We start from the raw sequence: 21,802 nt of genomic DNA on the forward strand, positions 1-21,802 counted from the left end.
ATGACCATGGATTTCTAGTGGACTGATAAGTCAGGAGTGTGCAGTCAAACAAAGTAATGCCGGGTTGTGCTTTATTAAAAGGGGCATGGGTCTCTGAAATGGTGAGGGAATTCCTGTGTACTTGGTTCCCTTCAGGTCTCACCTCATAAGGGTTGTGCTTAGTTCTGGGCACGCCCGTTTAAGATGATAAGCTGGAGAGTATCCCCATGGAATGCATCCAGGAGTGTGAAGGGTCTTGAATTCATGTCATAGGAAGATTGATTGAGGGAACTGAGCCCATCTAGTCTGGAGAAGAGAAGACTTGGGGGTGGGGGGAATTCAATAGCTATCTTCCAAGTATTTGAAGAATGATCATGTGGGGGACCGATCAGGAACAAGAGGGCAAGACCAGAAGCTGGACAACCATTTCTCAGGCATAATACAGTGAGGATTCCTTTCCTGTACAGGTTAGAGGAGGTGGCTGCCATGGTCTTTTCCAACTTGCAAATTCTAAAATTCTGTGAAATGGATGGGTCTTTTTGTGAATAAAACAAATTAGGCTAGAGCTATATCTGAAAACAGTATGTGGGGCTGGTCCAAACGGCTCTTATCATTGCTCCTAAGAGACAAGTAAATCTTGAGAAGGTGGTGGCAAGACAAGTTTGGGGTATGTGATCCTGACAGTAGGGAGGGCCTCAGCTCAAAGCCTAGGGAATAAAACAAAGTTTTAACCTGAGTCTTGCACAGTTTTGACCTTGGTTTAGTAGGAAGTGATCTGGAGTGAGGTAAAGCTCTGGGATCTAGTTCCAGCTTTTCTGCTAACTCTCTGACTTTCCCTTGGGCAGTCACTTTAAATGAAGAGGAGGTTTAACAGCTTGAGGCAGCCTCAAGATTTGTTCTAAATCTACTGGCATTATTGAATCTGCTGATGGAAGCCTCTAAAGCCATAAATGCAGGCTTGAAGCTCTCCACTAAATCCAAAGCCCTCCTTAGAAGGGATCTTACTGTCAGCTTGTACTAATTAGGTGTATTGAGATCAGTTGTCATGTGTGTCTGTTTCTCTCACCTTATCTTGAGTTCTGAATCTCAGGAAGGAAGAAGCCTCTCATCTGCCTACATGAGTGGGGTGGAATGGAAAGAGAACTGACTTGTGAGTCAGAAGAGCTAGAATCTGATCCTTACTTTGCCAAGAGCCAGCTGTTTGCTACAGGGCAGATTCCTTCCCCTATGTAGTTGTTTTCTCATTTGCAAAAGGAAAGCTTTTGTGTAACCTCGAGTCCATAAACTTGGTTTTAAAAAATATTTTGATAACTGTATTTCAGTAGTTTATTTTCTTGGTGATCCTATGTATTTTTATTTTATGCATTTAAACATCATTCTAAGAAGGGATGCATAGATCTCACCAGACAACTAATAAATCATAAAATGAATCATAAAAGGTAACTACTACTGACCCAGAAGATCTAAGTTCTTTTGGCTTTAACAGTCTAAATTGTTCAATGATCTAGGTGTATTGGAAAACCTCTCTGGGTCTCAGATTGTCTTTCAGCTCTAAATCCAAAACTAAGTCTTCTAAATCCAAAAATCTTTGGGTCTGTAATTTAATCTAATGGATTCACTCACTCTCACCATTATGATCAAAGATGCACTCCCCCCAAAAAAACTTAACTCCCAAAACAATACAAAACAAAAACAAACAAACCAGGACTCTAGCATCCAGTGGAACATAATAGAGCTAAGTGATCCATTCAGGGAATGACACCATTGTCTTGAAATTTTGTATAATCACTCTGGGAAACACCAAATGAATAAGTCCCAGCTCTACTGATCTCACTCAGCATCCTAGTCACTGAAGAAGACCAAAAAATGGAAGAGACCAGTCCTGATTGCATGAAACAAGGCAAAATTTTGGGCCACTTAAGTGTAAGAATACAATTTGGGTTTTTATATCTCTTTCATTCTCACTGTGTTCTGAGAAAGATAAAGATGTCAATTTGAACTGGATCTCCTTAACTCACCTGAACGTGGAATGAACTATCTAACCACTATTTCTATAGGAGAAAAGAAAGCTGAGTGGTTCATGATTGATTTATTTTTTTATTAAAGATTTTTATTTTCAAAACATATGCATGATAATTTTTCAACATTGACCCTTACAAAACCTTGTATTCCAAATTTCCCCTTCCTTCCCCTCACCCTCTTCCCTAGTTGGCAAGTAATCCAATATATTAAACATATTAAAATACATGTTAAATCCTATATATATATGTTTATACAATTCTCTTGCTGCACAAGAAAAGTCAGGAAAAAAATGAGGAAGAAAACAAAATGCAAACAACAAAAAGAGCAAAAATGCTATGTTGTGAACCGCACTCAATTTCCATAGTCCTCTCTCTGGGTGTAGTTGGCTCTCTTTATCACAAGACCATTGTGTTAGAGTCTTTTTACAAGGGTCAAGTCCAGTGCAAACAGGAGGTTGAACTTGAGCAGCCTGGAAGTAATTTCTGTGACCAGAGACCGCCTCAGAGACCACGGGACCCTGGTCATATTGAGATAGCTTCGTAATGGGAGACAGCACCCTCTCTTATTGGCTGTGTGTGTGATCTCACAGACCCTTCTTAAGCCCAGTGCAGCAAGAGGTTAGCCTCTTTGTCCTGGGGGAGCCAAGCTGAGTGGATGGATAGCTAAGAGGTAAAGAGCTTGATAGTGATCATGTGGGTCTCTCACAGACCTGGTGTTCACTTGGGATTAACAGGTCAGGGCAATATGTGAGTAAATATAATAAAAGACTTGAAGTTTTCACATGGCTGTTTTTGAGCACACTATTGGTTTTAAAACTATGGTTCATGAAATCATAGTCAGAGACCTCTGAAGACCTCAGAAGAGATAAGCCAGGTTATTGGTTGACACTGCAAAAGGTCAGTGGCCAGAGGATTCTCTGAAGCCTTGGGAATTAGGAGACATTGGCAATGTAAAGAGCTGCAGAGTAACACTAGGGCATTTGCAAATGAAGTGACTCCCCAGGGTTAAGTATCCTGCCCTTTACAGATGGCACCCAATGTGGATGAATTGATCATCATATAAACTTGTTATTACCGTGAACAATGATCTCCTGATTCTGCTCATTTCACTTAGTCTCAGTTCATGTGAGTCTCTCCTGGCCTCTCTGAAATTATCCTGCTGATCGTTTTGATGTGGTGCTAGTGGTAGTGAAGGGATGTAAGAATTGAGATGGGGAATCCCTTCTGGTTTTGTTTGTTTGTTTGTTTGTTTTAATTTGTTTTTTGTTTTTTTTTGGAATCCCTTCTGGTGGGAGGCAGGTCCAATGCAAAAGAATTCGCAAACCTAAAAAGTCTGAATGGCAGAAAAGGAAAGTTTATTGTTTACTAAGAAGGAGCTCTCTTAGCTGGCAAATTCCTAATGAGGAATTTGGCAAAAGTGTGTTAACAGACCCCTGGCTACATAGGCAAAAATATTGGCTTGGGGCTGGGAACTGTCTGGGCTAATCAATAAAAGACCATCAGACAGAGATCTTCAATTGAATAAAATTATTTTGATGGCTTTTCCCCAAAGTCTGGGAATTCCCTGAAGGGGATCCAGGCCACCCCCAAAAGATCTCAGTTTCAATGGAGGGTGATCTCTAATTGAATGAAGCCACTTAACTTGGGAAGGGCTGGGAAAGGTATGCTTTTCCCATAAGAGAGCCTGAGCCTTCAAATCTCCCAAGGGGACACAGTTTCAGGGTTTACCCCCATCAGTTTCTTATAGAATAATAATATTCCATAATATTCATATGCCATAATTTATTCAGCCATTCTCCAATTGATGGACATCCATTCAGTTTCCAGTTTCTAGCCACTACAAAAACGGCTGCCACAAACTTTTTTGCACATGGGGTCCCTTTCCCTCCTTTAAGATCTCTTTGGGATATAATTCCAATAGAAACACTATTGGGTCAAAGGGTATACACAGTTTGATAACTTTTTGAACATAGTTCCAGATTGCTCTCCAGAATGGTTGGATTCGTTCACAACTCCACCAACAAGGCATCAGTGTCCAAGTTTTCCCACATCTCCTCCAACATTCATCATTATCTTTTCTGTCATCATAGCTAATCTGACAAGTGTGTAGTAGTATCTCAGAGTTGTCTTAATTTGCATTTCTCTTATCAATAGTGATTTAGAGCACCTTTTCATATGACTAGAAATATTTGCAATTTCTTCATCCGAAAATGTCTGTTCATATATGACTGGATTTAAATCTGGAACATGCCTTACCAAACATTTAATCCAAATGTTTCATTTTGCAAATGGGTTTTCAGTCCTACATCTAAAAACTTATTCTTCCTTAAGTATCTCACTTTCCCACTCCCCTTAGCAGTTATTTCTGTCTTCAAGCTTTCTTTTTCTAAGCACCATGTCTTTTCCATTTTTTTCTTCTTGATTATTATTCTCATATACCACTACACACCTCTCAGATTGACTAAGATGTTAGGAAAAGATAATGATGAATGTGGATGTGGATGTTGAAAAACTAGGATGCTAATACATTGTGATGGAATTGTGATCCAACCTTCTGAAGAGCAATTTGGATGTGATATCCCAAAGGGCCATCAAACTGTGCATACCCTTTGATCCAGCAGGGTCTTTACTGGGCCTCTATCCCAAAGAGAGCTTAAAAAAGGGAAAAGAACCTATGTTTGTAGCAACCCTTTTTGTAGTGTCAAGAAACTGGAAACTGAGTAGATGCTCATCAAGTAGAGAATGGCTAAATAAGTGATGATATATGAATGTTATGGAATATTATTGTTCTACAAGAAATGATCAGCAGGATGATTTCAGAGATGTCTGGAGAGACTTACATGAACTGATACTAAGTGAAGTGAGAGAATATTGTACACAGCAACAGCAAGATTATATGATAATCAATTCTGATGGATGTGACTCTTTTCAACAGTGAGGTGATTCAGGTCAGTTCCAATGATCTTGTGATAAAAAGAGCCATCTGCATCCAGAGAGAGGACTTTGGGAACTGAGTATGGATCACAATATAGTATTTTTACTTTTTTATCATTGTTTGTTTGAATTTTGTTTTCTTTCTTATTTTTCCCTTTTTGATCTAATTGTTCTTTTGTATCACGATAATTGTGGAAGTATGTATAGAAGAATTGCACATATTTGTCATGTAGAGAGGGGATGAGAGGGAGAGAAAAATTGGAACACAAGGTTTGCAAAGGTGGGTGTTGAAAATAATCTATGCATATGTTTTGAAAATAAAAAACTTTAATAAAAAAACAAAAAATTAATTTAAAAATTGTCCTCATCACCTACTTTAGTGAAGAAATGGAAGCCATTCATTGGGATTTCTCTTTCTTCCCCCTCTTCCTAAAAACATAACATAACTCCTTTTCATTTGTCTTCTCCTTATCTTTCTCTCATAGAGAAGTGACCCTTCCACTTGTCAAGGCCAATCTTTCTTCTGCCCTGATACCCATCTTCTCCTAACTCATCCAAGAACTTGTCTCATTCATCACTTTCTCTCTTTCATTTTCAATCTTCCCTATGTACTTTTTCTCTTTCCCCATTGCCTGAAAACATGCTGAGGTCTATTCTTGAAAACTCCCTCTTGACCCTAACATTCCCTCAAATTGTCATCTTACATCTTTCTTCTCTTTCACTGCTAAAATGCTAGAGTCATCTATACTCACCATCCCCACTTCCTTACCAACCATTTACTTATATTTTCTTGCAATATAGCTTCTGACCTCTCCACTAGGCTGAAATTGCGGCTGAAATTGCTTTTTCTAAAGTTACTAATGATCTCAACTGCCTTTTTCTCAGTCTTTATTCCTGACTCCTTTGCAGAATTTGAAACCCTAGATCTTTTCTCCATCAATGACTTCTGCTTCCTCCTGATTTTCCACCTACCTGTCTACTTCTTCTCAGTCTCCATTGCTGGATTATCACCTATTTCCTATCCTATTAGCATATATATTCCTCAGAGCCCTGTTATAGATGCCTTTTTCTCTCCTAAGAGTTGTTAGTTTGTTTTGTTTCGTTTTTTTTTTTTTTTTTTTTGCTGAGGTAAGTGGAATTAAGTGACTTGCCCAGGGTCATACAGCTAGAAGTGTTAAGTGCTCTATCCATTGCACCACCTACCTGCCCCCACTCTTCTTAAGGATTCAAGTGTTATCTCTATGTAGATGACTTCCACTTCTGTACACATTCAACCCTAATCAATTTCCCAAACTCCCAACATCATAAACTACTTCTTGGACATCACCTTCTGGATGTTTCATAGGCATATCAAATCCCCTGCATTCAAAACAGAACTTACTATTGAACCTGGCATTTCCTCAAACTTTCCCCTTTTCTGTTGAGAACACCATCATCTTTTTAGTCTTTCAAATTTGTAAACTTAGAATCTTTGACTCTTTCCTCTTCCTCACACAAATTATCTGCCAAATATTGTCTACACAACCTCTATAACATTTCTTCTATTCATATCCTTCTTTAGTTATAAAGGCAGTACTTTAGTTCAGTCCTGTTGTTTCTATAATAGTCTAATTGGTCTCTTTCCTCTTCCTTTCCTCTTCTTTTATTTTGAAGGAACTGAAATGTAAATCATAGGGTTAAAAAATTTAAAGCCCACAAAAGCATATAATATAAATCATAGTAAATCACATTTCATCATCCTAGTGATGTAATACAGTGTTATTCTTGCTGTAGTCAACTTTTCCGTTTTTAGCCGAACTAAATATTTATCACATGATTGAGAAAAAACAATGTATAATAAATAGACAGGGGATGAAATCCTCTCTATACTTACTAAAATCATCTTCCTAAGGTGCACTTCTGACCACATCACTTCCCTACTGAAAAAATTTTAATGGCTCCTCATTGCTTATGACATAAAAACAAACTCTTTAGCTTGACATTTAAGGCCCGATCTAATTTCCATTTACCCACTGAAACATTAGTCACATAACTTCCCTTCATGAGCTCTCTGTTCCATCCAAATTTGTTTCCTAGATTCATAAATTCCAAACTGGGAGGTTCCTTACTTAGAGATTGTATAAGACAACCTCCTCATGTGACTGGGGAAGAAACTGATGAAAGTGTTTAAGTGCCTTATCTAAAGTCATACAAGTAGCAAATGAAAATCAGCACTTGTTTAATTATTTTACCGATTGTCAGGCTAGATGGTACAGCGGATAGAACACCAGGCCCATAGATAGGAACACCTGACTTCAAATCTGGCCTGAGACCCTTCCCAGCTGTATGACTCTGGACAAGTCACTTAACCCTGTTTGCCTCAGTTTTCTCATACGCAAAATGAGCCAGAGAAGGAAATAGCAAATCGCTCTAAATCTTTGCCAAGAAAACTCCAAATGGGATCACAAAGAGTAAGACATGACTAAAACAGGGAAAATGGTGATAATGTAGATTAAATTTAAAAATATATTGTAAGTACATCTCTTCTTCCCCCTTCTCCCCCGGCCCCACATCAATTGGTAAATATTTACCAGACTACTCCTGCTACCCACCCTTACCACATGCAACTTCAACAACTCAGATTCTGAAAGGGTTGATCGGTACCATCTCATGTCTCTGTTACATTCCTCTAACATCCTATAATTGTATCAAGGCAACAGGAATTCAATTGATTGGGGGCCTGATCTACTCCCCTGCCTCCCAAGAAACTTCTTAAAGACTCTTCATAAATACATCTGTGTCTTCACTAAGCCCAGTGAAGTAGCCAAGATGTGCTAGGACAACTTTTCTGAGGAGGAATCTGAGGCACAGAAATTAATTTGAAGTGTGAAAATGTATGAATGTCCAGCATTGTGCGGATAGAATTGACTGAGCAGGGAGAGAGCTCTGCGTCCGGTACATCACAGTGTCTGGTGGGAGGAACAAGTCCCATTGCCCTGTAACAGAGCCTGGCCCTGGGCACGAGGGCCACGTAGGGTGATGCTGGCGTGTGCCAAGATTCAGCCGAAAGCACACCCCTGGGACCTGGGGCGGCTGCCCCTTAGTGCGGCAGTAACTGGCGGGAGGAGCTCCGGTGCTTGCCCAGAGCCAGCGCTGGCTGTGCAGAGGCAGCATTCTGGCCAGCTCCGGGGTAATACGGGGCCATTGGGGAAGCCTCGGGAGATTCTCTGCGGAGAGAGCGTGGCTCCCTGTCCAGGCCTCTGCCTCTTTGCTGTGTCACAGCAGCCGCCGCCGGCCCTCGGGGATAGCACTGGAGAGGCAGCCCAGAGGCCTCGGAGGGCGGAGAACGACCAGGCTTTTCTGCTCTTTTCTAATGAAGTCGTTTTGCAGACTGAATGAAGCCAAGCCTTTCCAAAAGCTTGATCATTGGGGTTCACAGAGCGAACGGACTCTTGGGAAACGGGATGCAGAGGGAGAAAAGCCTTTTTCCATACCTATCACATTAAAATGCCTGAATGCACTCCTCTCCCTTCTCTCTTTCTTCCTCCCAAACCCCTGGACATATTGTTAGAGAAAGTGCCTTTCAAAGGAGGATCAATGCAGGGAGAAAGTATTTTTTTTTAAAAGCAACAGTAAGACCCTTTAATTAAACTCTCTGTAAGCCTTTAAATCCAGAGGGCTTTTCCAACTCTGCCCGAGGCTAGCTCCCTCTGACCTTGTGCAGTGGGCCCACCTCCTGAGCGGGAGACTGCTTAGAACCTTGCAAATATTCATTTTCCTGAAACCCTGATTCAGCATCTCTAAGAGGCCTCTGCCAGCTCCATCCTCTCCCAGGGCTGCCCAGATGTGTCAACACTGCAGCCAATTGAAATCAATTTGTTTCAAATTAATAAACATTTATTAAGTGCCTACTAAGTGCTAGGCACTATGCTAGGTGCTGGAAATAAGACAAAAATGACTCAGCCATGCTCTCAAGGAGCTTACTGTGTAGATAAGGTAGAAACAATATATATGCAGATGAGTAAATTCAAAACATATGCAAAATAACTACAAATTAATTTGGAGGACAGGAGAAGAATATGGAAAATAGCTTCTTTATAAGAGTGTAATTTCTCTTATATTAAGATTCTCCTTTCAATTTATATCACAATATTTTACTTTTAGGCAATATTTAACTTTTTTTGAGGCCATATTATATGAATTGCTCTCATTGTATGAATATGTTCTTGTTACCCCATAGTTCTTTCATCTCTCTCTCTCCCTCTCCCTCTCCTTCTTTCCCTCTCCCTCTCTTTCTCCCTCCTTCCCTACCCCTCCCTCTCTCTTTCTCTCTCTCCTTCCCCCTATCTTATAGATACCCTATATCTCTTCCATGATATAAGAAGCACTAAACATTAGAGAGACCTTAGTTCTGGACAAAAACTTAGGCCACAAAGTGTCGGGGCTGGAAATGACTATAGAAATTATTCAGTCATCTTCTAGCTGGGGAAACTGAAGCCTTGAGCAGGGATCTATCATGTTCAATGTTATGTTGAGCTGGGATTTAGAACCCAAATTTTCTAAGACCCAATCCACTGGTGTTTCCATTAAGAAGAAAGCTAAAATATGCTCTGTCTTCTCAGGATCCTGTTTCAGAAGACAAAAAAGTATGTGATGCATTTTAAAAACATTCCTATCCCAAAAGCTTAAAATATAAATAAGTTTCATCACTTAAAGGTTAAGCTTCAGTAATCTGAAAAGTTTACAGCTCATTTGCCAGTAATGTCAAAGAAGTGAAGGATAACCGCCTTAATTTAAGATAAGCACAGCATTCCCAGAAGGTGTCAAGCCCAGGGATTTTTTTTTGTGGCACCTGGTGTTTCAAGGGCTCTTGGGTCCAATGGAACCCACCACAAAGGAGAACCTTCTGGCCAGCCTGTGGTGAGGAGATGGGGTCACAAGGTATGTGGCTGTGGGGTTTAGGCAGCCGTGTGCTATCAAGGACCGGGCAGCTCCACTGGGGAAAGATGCTGCCTGGGCTGCCGAGAACCTGGACAGTGACATTTATCAAATATTCATCCCATCTTTGTGTTCGTGCCCCTCGATTAGATAGGTGCCTGGCACGAGCTCCCTCAATCTTTTATTGCCATACCTCGGGGAGTTGTCACATTCCCTGCCCTTTGTTTTCTCAGTAACTTCGGTTTTTTCTTCCCTCCCAAGGTACAGTTCCTTTTCCCATGACTTCAAGCCCAGAATTTTTTTTGGGGGGGGGCAATTTATAATCGCAAAGTAGGGATCTTCATCTATTTATTTTATCATAGACCCTTTTAGCAGTTTGACAAAGCTCGCAGACACTTCTCAGAATAATATTTGTTGTCTGCATGCATAATTGAAGGAAATGCTGAATTCAACTGGAGATTCTTTAAAAGAAAGATGTCATTTTCCCCATTGAGTTCACAGAACTTGAATTCTATCCATGGATTCCTCAGAGGTTGTTTCAGGGATTCTCAGGGGTCCTGGAACCCCCACATTAAGAACACTTGATATAATGGGCTTTTATCTCCTATCATTATCCACTGATCCCACTGATTCCAAACTATGAAAGGGAGAAATGAATCCTATATTCAGTCCTCTATACATAATCGAGTGATTGAGCAAGTCCCTTTTCCCCTTTGCTTTTGTTTTCCTCCTTCACCTTGATTAAGTGATCTCAAAGGTCCCTTCTGTCTTTAGTGTTCTAGGCCTCAAAGGTAATATGATCATCATGGACACCCATTTTCATGCTATTACACTTCATGGTGATGTTTCCCAGTGCATAGGGCTCTTAGCTTTTATGATAAATGGACCTAGACTGCTATACTTTTTGAATTCTTGTGTTTGTTTTTTTAAAGATTTTTCTATCTTTTCCTTTAAGTCAGGGTGTTACACCTGCATTTTTGATTTCCTTCACAAGCTAATTGTACAATATTTCAGAGTCTGATTCTTTTTGTACAGCAAAATAACGTTTTGGTCATGTATACTTATTGTGTATCTAATTTATATTTTAATATATTTAACATCTACTGGTCATCCTGCCATCTAGGGGAGGGGGTGGGGGGGTAAGAGGTGAAAAATTGGAACAAGAGGTTTGGCAATTGTTAATGCTGTAAAGTTACCCATGTATACATCCTGTAAATAAAAGGCTATTAAATAAAAAAAAAAATAATAAGTCAGGGTGTTAGCTGTCACTTCATGCCTTTAATGCATTTGCTTACCATAGTCTCCTTCCCCTCTTCAAATTTGTGGCTTTTAATCAGTTGTTGACTACAGAACCAGACAACCAAGCTTGTTAGAATTTTGTCATAGATAAGAGTCAATAGGCTCAAACTGAGCACTTGAGATGTTTTCCTGTAAATAAAGGGCACAGAATTGGGGGTGTTCTTTTTTTGCTCCAGATTCTCAGTGTGACTCTGGATTCTCCAAATTGTCAAGTAACTAGTCTTTAGATAAATTAAGGTACAATGTAATAATACTAACAACAACAATAGTTAAATACCTCATATTTATTTATCTATTTTATTCATTTTGTAAGTAGAAAATCTGGGCAGTGAGGAAACATAAGTGGATAGAACATCTGGTGTGGAATCAAGAAAACCTGAGTTCAAATCTAGCTTCAGACACTGAATTGTGTGATCTTGAACAAGTCACTTAACTCTGTTGGTCTCATTTTCTCATCTATAAAATGAGTCAGAGAAAGAAGTAGCAAATGACTTCACTATCTTTGCCATGAAAACCTTAAATGGGGTCACAAAGAGTTGGACATAACTGAAAACAACTGAACAACAAAAATAGAAAACCAACATCTGAACTAGAAGGAACTTTCTTTTTTTAAGGTATCAAATACTCTGCCAAGATTTAATTCTTTATATAAAAATAAACAAACACATCCATCTCATTAGTAGGCAAACTTGCCTTCATATTTAATAAATGGTAAAACTATATATAAACCCAATAATTATTTTAAAATAAAGTTCTTTATGACTTATTGTCATTTTCAAAGAGAACCATCAGGGAGGTCTTGATTGGATTTGAGGGAGGGAGGGCTGTGGTAGGTCACCTTCCTCACTTTTCCCTCCAGAGCCATCTGGGTCTAGTGGCCAGATATAGATCAGGATGACTGGATGACTCTGAATGCAATGGGAGACTTTGGCCATTTTATTTTTTTAAATTTTTATCATATAAGTTCTCTTTTTTTATTAAAGCTTTTTATTTTCAAAACATAAGGATAATTTTTCTTTTTAAAAAATTATTAAAGTTTTTTTATTTTCAAGACATATATGGATAAATTTTCAGCAATGACCCTTGCAAAACTTTATGTTCCAAATTTCCTTCCCCCAGACAACAATTCCATATATGTTAAATATGCTAAAAATATGTTAAATTCAATATATCTATACATATTTATACAATTATCACGCTGCAAAAGAAAAATCAGATCAAAAAGGAAAAAAAATGAGATAGAAAACAAAATGCAAGCAAACAACAACAACAACAAAAAAGAGTGAAGAAAACAAAATGCAAGCAAGCAACAAAAAAAAGAGTGAAAATGCTATGTTGTGATCCACATTTGGTTTCCACAGTCCTCTCTCTGGGTAGAGATGGCTCTCTTTATCACAAGATCATTGGAACTGGCTTCAGTCATTTCACTGTTGAAAAGAGCCACGTCCATCAGAATTGATTATCATATAATCTTGTTGCCATGTGCAGTGATCTCCTGGTTCTGCTCATTTCACTTATCATCAATCCATGTAAGTCTCTCCAGGCCTCTTTGAAATCATCCTGCTGGTCTTTCCTACAGAACAATAATATTCCATAACATTCATATACCACAATTTATTCAGCCATTATCCAATTGATGGGCATCCACTCAGTTTCCAGTTTCTTGCCACTACAAACAGGGCTGCCACAAACATTTTTGCACATGTGGGTCCCTTTCTCTCCTTCATGACTTCTTTGGGATACAAGCCCAGTAGAGACACTGCTGGATCTAAGGGTATGCACAGTTTGATAGTCCTTTGGGAATAGTTTCAAATTTTTCTCCAGAATGGTTGGATCCTTTCATAACTCCACCAACAATGTATTAGTGTGCATGGATAATTGTTTTTTAATTACAGCTTTTTATTTACAAGTTATATGCATGGGTAATTTTACAGCAATGACAATTGCCAAACCTTTTGTATGGACAATTTTTCAACAATGACTCTTGCAAAACCTTGTATTCCAAATTTTCTCCCTCTTCTCCCCCCCTCCTCCCCTAGATGGCAATTAATCCAATATATGTTAAACATGTGCAATTCTTCTATATACATCAGAAGGAATCTTCCCCTTTCAAGGGACCCTTTAATCCACTTCCTTGCCTTCAGACACAAGAGTCCTAAATCATGCTAGAGGGCAGAATGGTTCTTTTGTTTTCAAATGTTTCCAAAGGAAATTCCCTGTTACCCTTTTCATTGTTTGCCATCTATGACATCTGCGAGGTCCTCCTTTGTTCAAACGTAATTCTTTCTGACAATCACCTGGGGAAGCATTGCACAGAGGGGAAACTGAGGCACAGAACATCAAAGTATTTGAATCAGGACAGATAACTGAAAAACACAATTTTCCTGTTGCCTCCACTCCCCTTCAAGAATCCTGAATCTCAGGAAACAATTCCTGGCCAAGGTCAAGCCTGATTTTCTCTGATAGGGGCTAGACTTGGGGTGAGGAGTGGGGAAGGAAAGAGGGAGCCGTTGCTGGCTGCTAGCTGCAGGTCAGACCTGATGGAAGGGGCTGGCAGGTGGCCCCAGTTCTAGTGGCAGACAGCCTCAGGGAGGGGGAAATGAGTGTCTATCCCTTTAAACACAGATTAGCTTCGCTCCCTCGCTCCCTTCCTTAAAAAGAGAACTTGTCAAGGTTTACATCAATAATAGATAATGGTGCATCACTCTGGCAGGTTCCAGCCGGAGGCTGTTTTGATATTTTCCAGAGAATTTGTCAGCAATCTCACAGCTGAGGAGGGGAGAGGGAAGGGGGGCCGAGGGGGGCTGCTGTGCCTTCATTAATTTTTCGTCATTTGCATTCCCACTGTTAAATAATGTATCGATTGCTCTCCAGCATCCTTACCTCTCTCTTCCCTTGTGAGCCTCCCGGTATGATGGCCCTTACTTCCACGAGAGATGAATTTGTCATAAACACCTGATGGCTGCTTGTCACCTGCTGGGTGTGGCGTGTGTCTGTCTGTCTGTGTGCTGGGACACCTCAACCTCCCCTCCCATCACAGCAATCTCAGGGATCCCCAAGAGGGTCAGGCGGAGAAACAAAAGTCTTCACTCTCTTCAGCAGGTGGTGACATCCCACCAAGAAAGCTGCTCAGCCTACTCCTCAGTCAACTTTCCGTCAAAGGGACAGTTGAAAAAGCTCCCCCTAACGAGAAGCAAACCATTGGGGTGGGAAAAAGGCTGGGCTTGGAGTTGAGAGGCTGGGTTCAAATTCTGATGTTGTAGCCAAATCCTCATGTGACTCTCCCCAAGTCACATCACCCCCTCTGCACTTCCGTTTCCCTATCTGTAAAATGGGGATAATGATACCTTTAATATTCACCTCTCATAACTATGGGGAAGAAAGTACTGTGCAAGGGTGAGCTGTTACTAATGCCAGGCAAGGATTTCAGGATATAGTGGAGTACTTTCCTATCCTGGAAAGTGCAGAAAACAGAGGTCACCCCTGGGAAAATGCTTCATCAACCTGAAGGGAGATGAGCAGCCTTGGAAACTCTACATAAACTAGTTGGAGAAGATAAAGGAGAGATATAACAGCTATCTTCAAAAAGGCAGTCACATGGAAGGGCCAGTATCCTTGTTCTGCATCTTTTCTGAGGTCAGAATTAAAATCAATGTGGGAAAGACCCAGGGGCAATTTTGTTTTTTTTAAAACTTAAGTAGACCTTTCTCACGATCAGCTAAACTTAAGTAAACTTTTCTCACAATAAGCTATGAAATAGTGGAAAGGGCTGCCATATGAGAAAATTACTTCCCTGTCACTGGGAGTAAGATAGCGTAGTATGGATGGTTACCTGTCAGGGGTTCCCTAGAGAAGATTCCAGTTTAGGGTGGAGTACTTTTAAACTGACTTTTAAAGTCCCTTCCAACCCTGAGATTCTACAATTCTAAACACGGACATAGACGAACGTGGAAGCTGGCCTACATATGATAGAGTGTCAAAGATAGTGTCTTTGAGCCAAAGCCACATCCTCCTGTACCACTTGTAAGAATCATTTGTTAGCCCCCAACTCCAAGACTGGAAAAAGAGTACAAGGTTGTGTGTTGTCACCTTATTTATTTAACTTATATGCAGAATACACCATGCAAAATGCCAGGAAAAAGTCAGAATTAAGGTTTCCAGTAAAAATACCAGCAATCTCAGATATGCAGAAAGTGCAATTCATAGGAATTAAGAAGTTTCTTGATGAGGGGGAAAGAGGAGAGTGAAAAAGCTGGTTTGCAGCTCCACATCAAAAAAATCAAGATCATGGCAAGTGGTCCCATCACTTCTTGGCAAATAGAGGGAGAAGAAATGGAAACGGTGTCAGATTTTATATTCTTGGGCTCAAAGATCACTGCAGACGATGACTGCAGCCACAAAATTAAAAGACGCTTGCTTCTTAGAAGGAAAGCTACAGCAAATCTGGACAGCATACCAAAAAGTAGAGACTTCACCTTGCTGACAAAGGTCTGTATAGTCAAAGTTTTGGTTTTTCTAATAGCAATGGATGGCTGTGAGGGTTGGACTATAAGGAAAGCTGAGTGCCACAAGATCAACACTTTCAAACTGTGGTGCTGGAGAAGAATTTTGAGAGTCCCTTGAACAGTAAGGAGATCAAATCAATCACTGCTTAGAGAAATTAAACAGACTCTTCACTGGAAGGTCAAATACTGAAGTTGAGGCTTGAATACTTTGGCCACATAATGAGAAAACAAGACACATTAGAAAAGACCTTGATGTTGGGAAGATTGAAGACAAAAGGACAAGAGATCAGTAGAAGATGAGATAGTGTTATAGAACAAGAACTTGGAAATGCTTCAAAAGATAGAGGAAGATAGAAGGGCCTGGTATGCTATGGTCCATGGGGGTCACAAGAAGTCAGACATAACTGAAAAACTGAACAATGAAAAGCTCTAAGGATCAATGCATCAGAAAACCTTGTCTCCAAAAATTATTAGGCAGTACGGCTATCATGCATAGTAGTGGAATTGGCAAAGCTCATTTTCAAGTGCCTCTAACCTCTTTATTTCATGTCATTTCTCTCCTCCAGTGGTTCTCCCTTCCAACTATCTACAAAACCCTGCCAGCCTCATGCTGCTGTTCCTTTATTTCTTTATGAAAACCTGTCCTCAAGACTCTCCATTGATAGAAACTCGGAGTGTTCTCCTTTCCAAGGGCATTTTTCGTTTAAGGGCTGTCAAAACTCTAAGCAAAAGGTAAGAACTCAGATAACACCATTTCAATACTGGTTAAAAGAGGGTTTCAGGCAATACACTGGGGGCCTTTCTAGTCCCTTGGAATCCTTCCCTGTGTTAAAAGGCAGGTCATACCACCCTTTAGAGTTACTAACCTCTATGTGTCACTAATCTGAAGCCAGCCCCAACATGAGCTTGATGGTTTGTTATTTTTAAATGAAAGGAAAGTAAGATTAATTTTGTTTGGAGAATTACTGGATAGCTCCTTGAATCCACGGGAGATGCCCAGGGGTGTTGTGAAATGAGGGGCTAGAGAAGAGCTCTCTGGGACACGTAGCCTGTAGCCCAAAGAGCCATGAGAAAGTCAGAATGAACAAAGGGAATCCGGCCAGTAGGGAAATCTTCTGAAATCGAAATGAGCAACACGTCCTCATCAATCCAGAGGGAAAGACACTCCGGAGCCAGCTACAGGGTTATTAAGAAGGCTCCAAAGCACAATTTGCAATGTTAATCTTTCAAACCGAGGACTCAAAGGCCTTAGAAATACTACTTTGTGTATTACTGCCCTTTTCATAGGATTATAGGATTTTCAGCTTTAAGGAACCTTAAAGATCATTTAGTCCAACCTCCCTCATTTTCCTGATGAGGAAACTGAGGTATAGGGAAGTGAAATCACTTGCCAGTGATCACAATGTGATATATTACAGATCCAATACTGAAACACAGATCCTTTACTTCCAGATTTATTGTTCTTTCCATCAAACCACATGGTTACCCTTTTGTGAATGAATGAGCACTTATTAAGTACTTACTGCATACTTTTATTAGAGTACTTTAGATTCGGAGAGTGAGATAGATACCTGTCTGTTCCTTATAAGCTATATTAAGGTCAAATCAGGCAGCTAGCTATTCTCTGATCTTGTCTTCCTTTCCAGTGCCTCCAGGCATTCATGTGAACAACTCCTGCATGTATGAAACATATTTTTCATTTCCATCTATCAAAATCCTCTTCCTTCTTCAAGGCCAGGGTAAGTGTCACTTACTTAATGAAGCCTTTCCAGATTCCCCCAATTGAAAGGGAGTTTTAAGCAAGATAACTCTAAATATGTATACATATATTGGATTTAACATATACTTTAACATATATAACATGTATTGGACTATCTGCCATCTAGGGGAGGCGGTGGGGGGAAGGAAGGACAGAAGGTTTTGCAAGGGTCAATGTTGAAAAATTACCGCTGCATATGTTTTGTAAATAAAAAGCTATAATAAAAAAAGAAAGGGAGCTTTGTCTCTTGAAATTTTCCTGCATGTTTGTTGACTCTCTGGACTAGTGTTTTGGGATCTGTCCTTTCCTGAATTGAGAAGGTTTACTTTGTATTTTTTTTTTAATACATGGTGTCCCTCAAATCTTAGTGCAGCTCTGTACTTTTGTCTGAATGCCTGTTGTAGTATACCCTATTTTATCTTTGTGGGCAAAAATGGTTGTTTTCCACTTTAGTGTCATTCCTACCTTAGGCCTCAGATGGTGCCTTGAACGCAATAGGTGCTTAATGAATACCTGTTGAATTGAATTGTCTCCTACCATGCAGGTATGTGGGTAGCTTCACAGTTTCACAGAGATGAACTCAATGGGATTCTGAACTTGAGTAATTTATTGGCAAAGCCAAAAATTCATTCTCAGCAACCACACAACATGAATTTATCAAATACAGAGTCTCTTCTGCTACTATCTTGTTCTAGTTGCTGATGCCTAAGGTGGAATGACTCCCCTGACCGAGGCAATATTTATGGCACTGGGAGAGAGACCTTGTGGACAAGCTTTAATGACAGGCACAACCTGAGTATCTGACTGTGGGCAAATCACTCCAAATATCTGAGCCTATTTTCTCTTGTGGAAAATAGAGGTGGTTGTGAGGAATCTTTTATAAATCTAGGAGTATCATCTAAACAAATATTATTACTTTTACAGCTGAACCATTAAGTTCCCTAAGATATTTAATACTTTATCCCACCCAACACTCTTTGAATTTACCGATACCCCAGAGAAAATTTAGTTGTCAATTAAATAAGGAACCATTTAGTGGTAGGAAGAATTGCTCACACTTTATATAACACAGATTTGTGGGGATAAGCAGCACAAGTGTTATCTCTATTTTGCAGACAGAGAAACTGAGACTCAGAAGTTGAAGGGCTCTCCCAGTCACACAACTGGGACATGGCAGATCAGGGATATAAAGACAAATGTTTTTAATTCAGTTCTAAGCTCAATGCCCACAGCAGCATATATTTTATTTACTGATCTTTGTTGACTACCTCCCCTTAATTCCTCCTGGACTTTGGAGGATTCATGGAGATGATCATGCTTTATCGAAGGTTATGCTAGGAGAATTCAGGGCTTGTCAGCTGTGAAAGGTTTCCATATGGGCTCAGCAGTTGACTATTTTCTGAGGACCAGTCTAGTATTGCTCAGAGGGTCATTGCTTGGCCAGAGAGAAGGCCATGGCCTGTCTGTCTATTAAGAAGTAAAGGGGTTTTAGTCTTGAGCAGGAAAAAGAATGCCCATACTTTTTAAAGTAAAGCTGTTATTACGGAGTACAGTAATTTTAGTGTTTCATCAGGGAAAATATTGTTTTATCCTCTTTTTCCTCAAATATTTGATTTTTCACCGTAACCTCCCTCCCCAGATGTTGCCATGGAGACTAGGTAACCAGGAGGGAGTGACTGGGATGATTCAGAGTAGGAAAAATGCATCTGTTAAGCACCTACTATGTGCCAGGCATTATGCTCTACAAATATAATATAATTTGATCCTCACAACAATCTTGGGAATAGGTATTATTATTATCCCCACTTCACAGATAAGGAAACTGAGGCAGGCAGAGGTTATATGTGACTCACCCAAAGTCAAGTATCACAGGCTGTCCTTGAACTCAGGCCTTCCGCTCCATCTTGCCACCTAGCTAACTGCTTTGACTTTGAAGTAATTTCCTTTAGGAGCTAAGAAACATGAGAGAAAAGGAGGAAGTCAGGCAGAAGGGTTATACCAGATCCTGATTCCTCCTGCAGAGCTGGTAGAGAAAGCAGATAGGGCACAGAGGGGATCCCTCATGCCTTCTCCCCAGCTCAACAAGGAAATCTGGGACAGTCCAGGTGAGCAAACTAAGAGCAGAAGCGCCTCGATGGCCGGAGGAGAGGTCATCAAGAAGCAAGCCAACAAAAGTGAGTTGGAACCAAGAGGAGACTGGTCCACACCGTTCTTGGAGACTGTGAACCAAGGAGATCTGGTTGCCACTCTGACCAGTAGGAAGGAGAAGGAAGAGGAGGAAGAAATTTAACCTTCCTTGACTTTCTATCCTAGACAGGTTGGTAGGACAGTGGACACAACACTGGATGAACTTGGAATAGGGAAAACCTGAGTTCAAATCTAGAATCAGATACTTTCTAGAGGTATGTAACCTCTACAGATAATATTTGTTTTTAAATTTTTTTTAACATAGCTTTTTATTTACAAGTTATATGCATGGGTAATTTTTCAGTATTGATAATTGAAAATCCTTTTGTTCCAACTTTTCCCTTCCTTCCTCCCACCCCCTTCCCCAGATGGCAGGTTGACAATACATGTTAAATATGTTAAAGTAAATGTTAAATACAATATATGTATATACATCCATACAGTTATTTTGCTGTACAAAAAGAATCGGACTTTGAAATAGTGTACAATTAGCCTGTGAAGGAAATAAAAAATGCAGGTGGACAAAAACAGAGGGTTTGGGGATTCTATGTAGTGGTTCATATGCATTTCCCAGAGTTTGTAGCTGGTTCTATTCATTACTGCTCTATTGGAACTGATTTGGTTCATCTCATTGTTGAAGAGGGCCAGGTCCATCAGAATTGATCGTCATATAGTATTGTTTTTGAAATATATAATGATCTCCTGGTCTTGCTCATTTCACTCAGCATCAGTTCATGTAAGTCTCTCCAGACCTTTCTGAAATCATTCTCTTAGTCATTTCTTACAGAACAATAATATTCCATAACATGATGAGATAATATTTGTAAAGTGCTCTGCAATATTATGTAAATGGTAGGCTTTTTTTTTTGTCGTAGCCTGCTATACCTTGAATCAAATAATTATGTTCCTATGCTATTTGAAACTGCTATCAAAGCATATTAATCAAGGTTAGAGATTTGAGAGAGGGGAAAGTGATCTAAAAGGGAAATGAAATCCCATGGATCATTGCTGAGTATTTTCACAGTTGAACATTGTTACAATATTGCTATTACTGTGTACAATGTTCTCCTGGTCCTGCTCACTTTACTTTGCAATAGTTTATCTAGGTCTTCCCCGTTTTTTTCTGAAACTATCCCCTTCTTCATTTCTTATAATAAAATAGCTTTCCATCACAATCATATACATAACTTGTTCGGCTATTCCCCACTTGACTGGTACCTCCTCAGTTTCTAACTCTTTGGCACCACAGAAAGAGCTGCTGTATATATTTTTGTGTTTATGGTCCTTTTCTTTTTCTTTGATCTCTTTGGAGGTACAGACCTAAAATAGTGTTATTTCTGGGCCAAAGGATATGAAAATTTAAAAAATTGATAATAGTTTTTTATTTTCAAAATACATGCAAAGATAGTTTTCAGCATTCACCCTTGCAAAACCTTGTGTTCCAAAATTTTCTCCCTTTCTTTCCTCCACTCCTTCCCCTAGACAACAAGTAATCTAATATAGATTAACCACGAGTGTGCACCGTTTTATAGCCATTTGGGAATAGTTCAAAATTGTTCTGAACCTATTTATTTCTCAGATTGTCATTTGAATTTGGGAAGAGACTTGAAGAAATGAATTGTAGTAATGGGAGGTAGAAGTTGGTATCTTTGGGTGGTTGTACTCTCAGCACACATCACACAATCAGTCACAATCTGGTTATACATATATTATATCCAGCTATTGCCAAAATGCAATGGGCCATACCTTCACACTGGAAGACAGAGGGGGGAAATCAGATTGCCCAAAGAGAAATTTAGTCAGCTTGGCAGAAACACCATTATCCAGAACTTCCTACTTCTGCAAAGGAGTAGGAGGAGGGATCTTCTGATCACTGTAATTTTACTACATTCACTGTCAAATGATAGTTGTTTGTGGTAGTTGATCTTTCTATTTATATTGTTGTGGTTAATGGATATGTTATGTCCTTGGTTCTTCTAACTTCACTCTAAATCAATTCATGTTAGTCTTTCTATGTTTCTCCCTAATTATTGTATTCATTGTTTCTTATGGCATAACAATATTCCATTACATTCATGTACCAAAACTTGTCTAGGCATTTCCCAACCAATGGAAATATGATGTCTTTTAAACTGGGCTTTATTACCTTTAAGATTGCTCTCTTCTTTGGAAATAAGAAACATACTGCATAGCAGAAAGGC

At 39.7% G+C, this 21,802-nt stretch overlaps 1 long non-coding RNA gene across 1 annotated transcript in view; it reads left to right on the top strand.

Moving 5' to 3' along the window:
* The window catches only part of LOC105751168, a 62,369-nt gene that overhangs the window by 30,233 nt on the left and 10,334 nt on the right, over positions 1 to 21,802 (top strand). The window contains exons 2-3 of the long non-coding RNA XR_004232327.1: positions 16,222 to 16,387; positions 17,302 to 17,394. This is a non-coding gene — a long non-coding RNA (uncharacterized LOC105751168). The remainder of the gene's footprint in view (positions 1 to 16,221; positions 16,388 to 17,301; positions 17,395 to 21,802) is intronic.

This window comes from Sarcophilus harrisii, chromosome 2 (assembly GCF_902635505.1).
Source record: "Sarcophilus harrisii chromosome 2, mSarHar1.11, whole genome shotgun sequence".
NCBI classification, from domain to species: domain Eukaryota; kingdom Metazoa; phylum Chordata; class Mammalia; order Dasyuromorphia; family Dasyuridae; genus Sarcophilus; species Sarcophilus harrisii.